Source organism: Ambystoma mexicanum, chromosome 4p (assembly GCF_040938575.1).
Source record: "Ambystoma mexicanum isolate Mex_15411 chromosome 4p, UKY_AmexF1_1, whole genome shotgun sequence".
In the NCBI taxonomy this organism is placed as follows: domain Eukaryota; kingdom Metazoa; phylum Chordata; class Amphibia; order Caudata; family Ambystomatidae; genus Ambystoma; species Ambystoma mexicanum.
The window spans coordinates 271,752,302-271,763,716 of NC_090927.1; positions in this window are offsets into that span (position 1 = coordinate 271,752,302).

The following is an 11,415-nucleotide window of genomic DNA, read 5'->3' on the forward strand; positions in this document are numbered from 1 at the left end:
GGGCTTCTCCCAGAAAACCCTTAAGGATCAGAGTTGCAGACTTGTCGCATGGTTGAACGATGGAGCGGGGGCATACCCGCCTTCAGAGGTGGGCTCAACACGCAGCGTGGCCTCGGCATCGAAATCTTCAGGGGCCCCGCGCCGCTCATCGTCATCGGAGCCCCCGGTGAAGAAGCCTAGACCGGTGGTCAAGGAGTCGTCGGAAGGCCGCTCCAAGTACTCGGCGTCGAAAGGTGCCTCTTCGTCCTCATCTTTGACGAGAAAAGATAAAGGCAAATCCAAATCCTCCTCAGGCGATCGTCATAGATCGACCTCGAGTCGAGAACAGGAAAAACGCAGGTCGAGTTCAGAGAAGGCGGGAGCAATGCATAAATCTGCACGACCACCACCGTCGTCGACGGTTGGGCGGTCGTCAACGACTTCTCTGCCATTGACGCAGTTAACATCTACCGCACCTGCATTGCAGACGTCGACGCCGACAGGAACAACTATGGCTTCGTCGACGGATATCCCTCAAAGGGCCTGATACCCAGAGGTCTACGACCCAGTTTTACCGGACACACTCCTACAGCAAGAGGCCTTGTCGGTGTCTTCGGGGGACGAGGTCGAAAGGGTAGCTGCCCCAGAAGACCTGGGGTTGCAACTTACCAAGCCGGTCTCCGAAAGCTGTCCAGGTTCTGCTTCCTTGCTGGATCCACAATCGATTCTATCGTTGGAAGTCTTATCCACGCTGCAATCTCTGCTACGGACACTGGACGATAGACTGCCTCGAACAGCCCCGGCCGGGTTGGTCGTCGACGACCCTGGCCCATCTCGCTGTCCTCCACCTGCAACCCCCGCCGCATGACCTCCAGAAGCAAGCCTCTCGGTTCCACGCCGCGAGGAAGGGGAGCTGTTGGATTCGAAATCAGGCAGCAGGGCGTCGTCAATAGTCTCACTTTCCCCCTCCAGGGATCCGACCTGGGATTCCGATATGGAGTTGGAAACGCCGAGGAGCCCGGCCCAGCCGTCTCCTCCAGACGATATCGGGTCATTCCATAACATGATGGCTAAAGCCTGCAAGGAATTTGGGCTGGCACAAGAAGAGGAAAAGAAAGATTGCTTTCTTTTCGACCACATGGGTCAAAGGAGAAAGTCAGTGTTTTCAGTGCCCATCCTAGAACACGTGTGGAAGGAAGGTCTGCAGACCATGCGTCACCCTTTCTCAGAGCCAGCGGTTAAAGGTTGTCTGGAAAAGAAATTCAAGGCCGCGGACTCTACTCCCAAGTGCCTTTCCTCACAACCGACACCTGACTCTGTGGTATCGGCGGCGGCGAGAAAGGCGAGGGCTCAACACAAGTGTACGACCCCCCCGGAAAGTGATGCTAGACGCCAAGATGCGTTCGGCAAGAAGGTCCTGACGGTAGGTGCTACCACGGTTAAGGCGGCCATTTCTCTTGCCATAGTCGCTAGATACGACAGGGAAATGTGGCACCGGCTGGCACCCATACTCGAACACCTTCCGGATGAACATCGAAAAGCGGCTATGCTACTAGTCGGGGAAGGTGAGAAAGCTTCAAATCATGCAATTAACATTGCAGTAGATCTTGCAGAGTCGGGTTTCAAGCAGGTGAACAACGGTGTGGTCCTCCGACGGCAGGCGTGGCTGAAATGCACCAACTTCCGACCCGAGGTGCAGTACAGGGTACTGGCTATGCCTTTTGAAGGGGACCTCCTTTTTGGCGAGAAGGTCGACGAAGCCCTGAAGGGCATGAAGGAGGACTCGGACACTGCACGTTCTTTGGGAGCTCTTCAGAGTGGTCGGGGTTCCCGGTCTTTTCGTCCCTTCAGAGGAGCTTCGGGGAACTCCAGGTTCTCTTCCAGGGACCGTTCCTTCGTTAGGTCAACATATTCCTCTCAAGGATACAGACGAGCTTCACAGGCAGCTAGACAGCGCCGGGACTACCAAGCCCCTAAGAAAAGGGCAGGTTTCTCGTTGTCGACGAGGGATAAGCGAGCTAAGAGTCAGCAATGACGGGCATCGGAACGTTCTGGGGGGCAGAGTATCATGTTACATCAAGGAATGGGAGCTGATAACCACAGATCAATGGGTGTTGGACACCGTAGAATACGGACATTCCCTGCAGTTCAAAAGCAACCCTCCGCATATTCCACCGGTGCGTGTAGCTCATTCCCATCTGAGCGTGTTGCTGCAGGAAGTAGCACTTATGCTACAAAAAGGGGCTATAGAACACATCCCGTCGTCGCAAAGGGGTCAAGGGGTTTACTCCTGGTACTTTGTGGTGAAAAAGCTGAATGGAAAATGGCGTCCCATCCTAGATCTGCGAGAACTGAACAAGTCATTGAAGGACATAAAGTTCAAGATGCTCACGCTCCAAGAGGTAATAAGGTCAGTTCAAAAAGGGGATTTTCTAGCGTCTCTGGACCTGCAGGACGCGTACTTTCACATACTGGTGTGTCTGCGACACAGGAAATACCTCAGGTTTGTGGTGGAACACAATCACTACCAGTTCACAGTTCTCCCTTTTGGGCTAAAATCTTCTCCCAGAACGTTCACCAAATGCCTGGCTCCGGTGGCAGCCTGGCTGAGGAGGCAGGGCCACCATGTATACCCGTATCTCGACGACTGGTCGGTGAGGGGATCTTCCCTGTCATCGACGCACGACAGTCTACAGGACACATTGAACCTATTGGAATGATTGGGGTTTGCAATAAACTTCGACAAATCCTCATTAACGCCGTCCAGAAACTTACTGTTTCTGGGTGCCCAGTTCGACACCCAGCTGGGATTAGTCAAACCATCCCTCGACAGGATCACCAGGCTCAGTCGTTTGGCAGGCCAGCTGAAGATCAATTCCAGGTTGTCGGTGAGAAAATATACGTCAATCCTGGGAGCTATGGCGTCCTGCATTCATTAAAGACAAGGAGGTGAACATTATGCTTTTACTTTCTTTCATACTGCCATGTCAGCATTTCAAAACTTCAACTTTAACATCATATTTAATTTTCTTTTCCTAAATGCCTGAGTTCAGAAAAGTAAAATGAAATCCCAGGTTAAAGTCCCGGAACAAAGGAACGGTGTGGCATCACGACCCGAACAGTCTCAACCTCACGGCTTGGCTCCTGACTTTTCGGAGTTTGGGGCCTTGACCATTCCATCGGACTGTCGAAAAATATTACAGGCTGGCGGGCCCCGTCCGCCAACAAATCTTACAGGTGTAAGTGGAAAAGATTCTGTGTGTGGTGCCAAGGGCAGGCGGAAGTGGAGCCTCTGAGAGTTACTCCGGAACAGAACCTGCCGTATCTGTTGCATTTGGCGAGGAGTGGCTTGTCTTTTCCATCTCTAAAGGTTCACCTGGCGGCCATCTCTAGGTTCACAAGAAGGAGGAACTCTACGCCTTTGTTTAGTGACAGATTGGTTAAACATTTCATGAGAGGTTTGTTTCGGACGTTTCCCCCGGTTAAGCGTTTTCCACCAACGTGGAGCCTTAACTTGGTACTTGCAGGTTTGATGAAATCACCTTTTGAGCCAATGGCTACGGCGTCCATGAAATTTCTATCTTGGAAAGTGGCTTTTCTAATAGCCATAACCTCGGCTAGACGAATCTCAGAGTTACAAGCATTGGTCAAAGACCCTCCGTATCTCAGATTCTTCAAGGACAAGGTGATCTTGTCGACGAGTCCTCGTTTCATCCCGAAGGATCCTATGATTTTTCATAAACACTCTACCATGGTCCTACCCACCTTCTTTGCAACGCCATCGTCGGCAGCGGAAAAGGTTCTGCATACCCTCGATGTGAAGAGGGCTCTAAAATTCTACCTGCATCATACCCAGCAACTTCGATCGACACAGCAGCTCTTCGTTGCGTATGGCCCTTCAGCAAAGGGGAAAGCAATTTCGAAACAAGGTCTGGCTCGATGAGTCTCGTCGACGATTGTTTTCTGTCACTCGAAAGCGGGGAAAGCCGCTACAAGGACGTCCGAGAGCCCATTCGACCAGAGCGACCTCGTCGTCAACGGCATTATGGGCGGGGATCCCGCTGGGAGACATTTGCAGAGCAGCAGCATGGTCAGTGCCCCATACATTCACCCGCCACTACTGCTTAGAACGACAGCATGCGGACGAGGTTCAAATGGGCCGAGCAGTCTTACGGCATCTCTTTCAAAAGGTAAGCCCTTTCTCTTCGAGAGGGTTCTATGCTGATTGGATATGTGTTTATGCATGCAGATATGGGTATATATATATTTATATATATAGATACGTATACGCTTTTAATTATATGCACGAACATGCATATGTGGTTCCAATGCGTGCTTTATGTATCCTGTTTTTTAACTTATGTATATTGCAGTATGCAGTACGGTGACAGGTGGTTGATTTCGAATCTTATGTAACCATGGTTCGTTTTCTTTGGCAGAATGGGGTGATTGCTCACTTGCAGTTCCACCTCCTTCATTGTTTCACGTTCACTGCTGTGCATTCTATTCTAAGCATGTGAATCCATGAAAGATCCGATACTGGAGAAGGGAATAGTTTCTTACCTGTAACTCCATTTCTCCAGCATTGGTATCTTTCATGGATTCACATGCGCCCTCCGGCCTCCCCGAAATGCAATCTTCGCATTTTTTCTGGTTTCACCCCGTTCCACTTGGAGGGGTCGAAATCTGGAAGGAGCCGCGGGGGCGGGGCATTTATACCGCTACGTCTTGGTAGGGAGTGCGTGTGCGGCCCAAAACGACGTAGATAGGACACTAAAGTGTTGAACGTTTTCCTATAGGAAAAGGCTATATAAGCTTACCGAGGGTTCCCAGTCTGTCGACGGGGAATATTCTAAGCATGTGAATCCATGAAAGATACCAATGCTGGAGAAATGGAGTTACAGGTAAGAAACTATTCCCTTAGTAAGTGAAAGTGAAACTGATGTTTCTGTTACCATGGATTCCCAGCCTGATGACGGGGAATATTCATGAGCATGTGAATCCATGCCAGACCCCATGCTGGAGAAAGAGAAATACATCAGAAGTATGATACGTATCAAGGATTGGGCTTTGATGTGATTGAGGATATTCATCACCCCGAATTCACTAACTCATGGTACTCTGAGATGCGTGGTGTGGGGAGAAACGCTGTGAATGGGAGCTGTTATGTTGGTTCATTCATTCCACACGCGTCAGGGGCTCCCAAGGTGTTGGTACCACAAGCAGTCCCAATAAAGATTGCCCACGCTTACAGCTCAGGAAGTCTTCATTCTATTAAAGACAAGGAGGCGAACATTATGCTTTTACTTTCTTTCATACTGCCATGTCAGCATTTCAAAACTTCAACTTTAACATCATATTTAATTTTCTTTTCCTAAATGCCTGAGTTCAGAAAAGCAAAATGAAATCCCAGGTTAAAGTTCTTTGAGTCAAATGAAGTTCCAACCATGAAAATAAGATCTACATTCCCCATAATCCTCCAGGCCTCAGTAGTCCTGACCTGTCCTTTTCACCTATCAGTGCCGCTCCTGGGGTATAACTACTCCCCACACTAAGTCCCTTCCTCTTTCTTTGCCATTACTGGTCTTAATCCGTAGAGAACATCGTCCTTTGCCAATAAACAACTCCAAATGTAATCCGGGTACTGATCCAGTCTGTGAAAAGTCTATGGTCCAACGGGAACAACATGTGATTCCAATTTTTTACATCTTCGCTCTCTCTTTTCAAGCCACTTTCTGGTCATCTCCTGCGGATAATAGAGAAGCAAATGTGAGGGTGGGAATGATCAAAACTTGCACATATTAAGTTTCAATACTCATCAACTTTGTCATTCTGGGTGGGATATAATGCTCCCCTCCTTGCCTTTAATAGAATGAAGACTTCCTGAGTTGTAAGCGTGGGCAATCTTTATTCTATGACAAGACAGGAGGCTCCATTATGCTTGTTCAAAGCTTGCAACCACCGTATTAGGTATATCAGACACAGGCTTGAAATAGAATGTCTTGAAGGTGGACTCAGAAGACCAGTCTGCTGACTTCATAATATCTTGGAGAGAAATTCCCGCTGCAAAAGCTCTGGATGCCATTGCTCCCCTAGAAGAATGCGCCCCAAAGAAGGATAAGTATATCCCCGCCCATTGCATTATTTCCCTTACCCATCTCGCAATAGTTGCTGTTGCTACTGCATGGTGAAGCTTTCTACGCGCTATAAGCAACTGAGTTACCCCGCGCGGCCTAAGCTGGTCTGTCGCTGCTTCGTAATCTTTAATGCATTGAGCCACGCACAATTTCTTATTCTCTGTAAAGTATGGGTACGAGATAACTCTGGAATCAGTCTTAGTTCTTTTAGCTATAGTAAAGGCTACTCCTTCTGGGTAGAGCATTTTTCTATCTATTTCTAGGGCTTTAACATCCGACACTCTCCGGCACGCCGTCAAGCACAATAACATAGCTAGCTTCCCAGACAACTGAGACCGGGGCAAATGTTCATTTTCTGGCCATCTAAGAAATAGGTTAAATACGTCTCTAACATCCCACAAACCCGCATACTTGGGTTCTGGCGGCCTTCTTAACTTCATCCTTTTGAGGAGAGACGTAAGACTGCTGGATGCTCCCCTATAGCACCACCTTCCACTCTATCGTGGCCGGCTGAGATTGCTAACCTCAATACTCCTATGGTTCTGTAGGCGCTTCCTTCTTGAAACTTTGAAGCTAGGAAATTCAATACTTGTACTAAAGGGGCTGAAACGGGATCCAAACTGAATTCTGAACACCATACTGTCCAACCGTTCCTCCAAGCTGCACTATAGCTCCTGACGGCGGAAGGCACCCAGGAGTCTCTGATACAGTCTGAAGCGAGTTCTGAAATTCCTGGCAACTCCCATCTTTTCCTGAAACCCTGCAGGCTATTAGGTGCAATGAACCTGCTTGAATAAACGGGTGAACTTGCCCGGTCGGGTCGAGTAGGAGATCCGGTTGATACGGAACTATCTTCGGGAAATCCAAAGAAAGTTCCATTGCTACTGGAAAACAGGCTTGAGATTTCCAACCTGGTAGCACCATTATCAACTATGCCTTGTCCCCTCGTACTTTCGCTAGGACTCTCGTGATCATCACAAATTACGGGAAGGCATAATGCACTGCTCCGCTCCATGACTGTAGGAAGGCATCTGTACCCGCTGCACCCGGGTCGATCCTCCAACTGAAGTACTTCTGTGTCTGGGCATTCAGTCTGGACGCAAATAGATCTGTATCTGGATGTCCCCATAATTCCTGTAACCTCCTGAAAATCAGAGGATGTAGTTTCCAATCGCTGGAGTCTACAAGATAGAGAGTTCCAGTCTGCTACTCTGTTCTGAATTCCCAGCATCTGCATTGACTGCGATTTTGTTCTGCAGGCAATAATGCCAGAAGTCCTTCGCTAATTCTGCCAGCATTTTGGACTTCGTTCCTCAAAACTTGTTTATATACCGTACTGCTGAGATATTGTCCATCTTCAGCAGCAGGCAGCATCTTATCTTGTCCTTTGTGAACGCGCGAACGGCGAAAGAGCCTGCTAGCAGCACTAGGAAATGTATGTGCAAGCTCAGCTCTTTGCTCGACCATTTTCCTCCTGTCTGAATCTGGTCGCACCTGGCTCCCCAGCCTGTCCTGCTTGCGTCCAACTCTATGATAAGGTCTGGAACATCTCCAAATATTGCCCGACCGTTCCAGGCTTCCATATTTTGCAACCACCACTGGAGCTCGGTAATGGCTTCCTGGTCCAGACTCACTAGTTGATGGTAACCTATACCTCCTTGAAGGTGCTTGATCTTGAGCCTTTGAAGTGCTCGATAATGTAGTGGCCCTGGAAAGATGGCCTGAATGGAGGCCATTAGTAGGCCCTCTATCCTGGCTAGATTTCAAAGCGAAATAGTTCTCTTCACTATCACTGCTCTGAGTTCTTTCTTTATCGATCTCACTTTGTAACTCGGGAGCTCTAGTACTGCTTTCACCTTGTCTATGGTGAAGCCAAAAAATTCTACTTTCTGAACTGGTACGAGTTGGGACTTTTCCAGGTTCACTAGGAAGCCCAGAGAGGATAGAAGCTTGAAAATCCATTGCACGTTCCATGGGAGGGTCGCTTTGTCGGATCCCATCACTAGGATATCGTCTAAGTAGATGATAATCCGAATACCCCTCTCTCTTATGGCTGCGGCTACTGGTTTCATCAATTTCGTGAACGCCCAGGGGGCCAACGCCAGTATGAACGGGAGGCACGTGAAGTGCCATATCTCTCCTTGCCACCGAAATTGGAGAAACCTCCGAAAGCCAGTCGCTATCGGAATCGCTAGATATGCATCTTTGAGGTCCAAGCGTGCCAGCCAGTCTGTGGTACACAAAAGGTCTTGGAGTCGGTGAATGCCCTCCATCTTGAAATGGTTGTACGTGACCCACAAATTCAAAGTGTTTAGATTTATAACTGGCCTTAATTTTTCTCCCCAGCGCACCAGGAACATGTTGCTTTGGAAACCGTGTCCTCCTTGTGTGTCGCGCACTATCGCATCTTTCTCTACCAACTTCTTTAGTTCGCTCTGCAGAAGCGCTCTCTCCTCGTGTGGCATGCAAATGGGATGAGGTTCTCTCAACTGAATTGGATTGCCTATAAACTCTAAATGAAGGCCTTCTACTGCTTGCAAAACCCATGCATCGCTTGATAACGCTTGCCAAGCTTGGTGTACTAACCACCTGATGGGCTGGGCTGACGGAAGGAACTGCTCCCTCTGCAATCCCTTGAATGTCTTGCTCTGGCGGGAAAGAAGGTGTCTTGCTGACGACCTTCCCAATACTGGGCATGCGGCCCTTAGGGTCTGCGCTGATGGTTGAAGCGACCAGACGTACGACCCCTGAAACGTCCGTTCCTGGCAAAAACACGTCCTGGAAAGAGTTTCCTTATGGAACTCATTGCTTTCTCCAGTGCTGAGTATGTTCCCACAAATTGTGACATTTTATTTGCAAAGGCTTCACCGAAAAAGAGCCCTTTACCACTTTCCCCTGCCTCATAAGAGGCTAGATCACTGACTTTACTGTCGATCTTTAGAAGGACCCCTCTTCTCCTCTTCGACGAGAGGGAGCAGTTGGCGTTCCCCAGGAGACACACCGCTGTTTGAGCCCAGTTGCCTAAGGCTTGGGCATCTACCGGGATCTTTTCCCTTCTCCGTTAAGTCCATAATTTTGGCCAGGGGTCCTACCAAATCCAGAAGTTTGTCCTGGCATCCTCTCCATGCGCGATCGACACCCTTTCTGATGTCTTGCGCAGACTTAGTAACAAATGTGACCATTTTGGGGTCTAGATCAGGTGTCTCAGCTAGCTTTCCTGGGAGCTATGGTCTAGGACATTCTGACCTCATGCGAGATCCCACTTCCCTGTCAAGGGGCTTTCTAATATGCTGAGCCATATATAGTGCCACCCTGGGTGACGGCACCCACTCCGATGACTTTGTGTGCCTAATGGCCTCCGGGTCAAACATATCTACTGTGTTTTCTTCCTCGAGAACTACGTCCTGCTCAATGGGCTTGCAGCTATCTTCCTCTTCGCCTCCCTCATCTTCAGGAGCATAACCCTCTTCGAAATCCCCTGAATTATCCACCCCTGGGGTAGGGGGTCCGTCTGCGTGATCTGCCATTTTCTCAAGGAAGCCTTCCTTCTTCAATCTGGCAACAGGGTCGCGTAGACTTTGGGGACAGAGTTAACCCTTTCTTCTATGCTCGGGGTTCAAAGAGTCTGCGCTCTTCCGGGTCCTTTTACACCCCTTCTTTTCAACCCATTTTTGGGGGTGTCCTGCTGAGGTCCCCTCTAGGGCTGTCTGCCCGTCTTTTCCTATTTGCCAGCTGCTCTCTTTGCTCTGCCATAAGAGCTTCTAATAAATCCAAACTTTGTGTGATAGGTTGCATGCCCTGAGAAACAGCTTGCGTCAGGGAGTCACCTAGAACTTTCTTAAAGCTGAGGGACAACTCAGTCTCCTGTAGAGTGGGCTCCTCCGTCCACTCTTCCTCACTCCATTCTGGAGTAGTGGATCGGGACTCCCTGGTGTTAGGAAAGTGAGCCATGATCTTATGGTTATCAAGGCTAACTTGCGGGGATTAGCAGTTAACAGAGGCTCTCAGATAGAGTTAATGGTGTTAGGAACTCTGTGCCTTCCAGTAATCTGCACGGTGCAGCTTGCAGGATCGTAGCTACAATATATCAAGTTTTCTGGGGTTTTTTCTTATTTTTTATGCACAAACACACGTAATCTTCTTGCACTCAAATTCGCCTCAGAAAATGAAAGGCCTGAGCGTTAGACTGGCCCAAAGGATGCTGGGTCCTAGTGCGCACCGTGTAAGACGACGTGGCAAACAAGGACTTGAGGAAAGCGGGGAGGCTGCCCAAACGCTCGTGGCATTGCTCGCGGCTCTACCCCGCTCTACCCCGCCTCTCCTTAGTGACTGAAGAAACTCGCTGTGAGAAGGAATCGCGAGGTGTAAATAACAAAACTAAGCGCGCGCACACAAAAACTGTCGGGTACAATGTGGTTCGTAACGTGAAGTACATCTTACAAACATACGCGTGCTACTTACACGGAACCAGTATTATAAATTGAAATGTAAAAACAAATTCTACTATCATTACTGAAATGGAATCAGTATTACAAATTGGAATGTAACACAAACTTTACTATCATTATTAAAAAATGGAAAGTTCGAAAGAGTACTTATCTCAAGCAATGGCAGCAAAAAGAAAGAGGAAGGGACCTAGTGTGGGGAGTAGTTATACCCTAGGAGGGGTACTGATAGGTGGAAAGGAGAAGGTCAAGACTACTTAGGCCTGGAGGATCATGGGGAGTGTAGTCCTTATTTTCATGGTTGGAACTTTATTTGACTCAAAGAACTTTAACATGGGATTTCATTTTGCTTTTCTGAACTCGGGTATTTAGGAAAAGAAAATTAAATATGATGTTAAAGTTGAAGTTTTGAAATGCTGACATGGCAGTATTAAAGAAAGTAAAAGCATAATGCAAGCCTCCTGTCTTGTCATAGAATTATAGAGGCGCAATGCCCAGTTCATCTTGCGCTATGCAGATTAAAAGGAACATACCAGGCGCATAGTGTGCAACTGCAAATGGTGGGACCAGATTTTGTAAAATGCACTGAAGCTAAGAAACATTAAGTGTGTGGAGTTACCCTATCTGATGGGGAAGGGGCAGAAGTATGTCAATAATAACTGGCAGGATAGCACACTACCTTGCTTGGCAGAAGGACTGGTAACATATAGCCAGGATAAGATAGCACAAGTGGTTGGTTTCTGTGCGCAAATATGGACAGAGCATATCACAAAGCTGACGTGAGTTGCAACGATGGAAACTCCGGTGCAGGGAGAAAAATATAGACTCCGTTTCCGAGCAAAGGTACCGTCTTT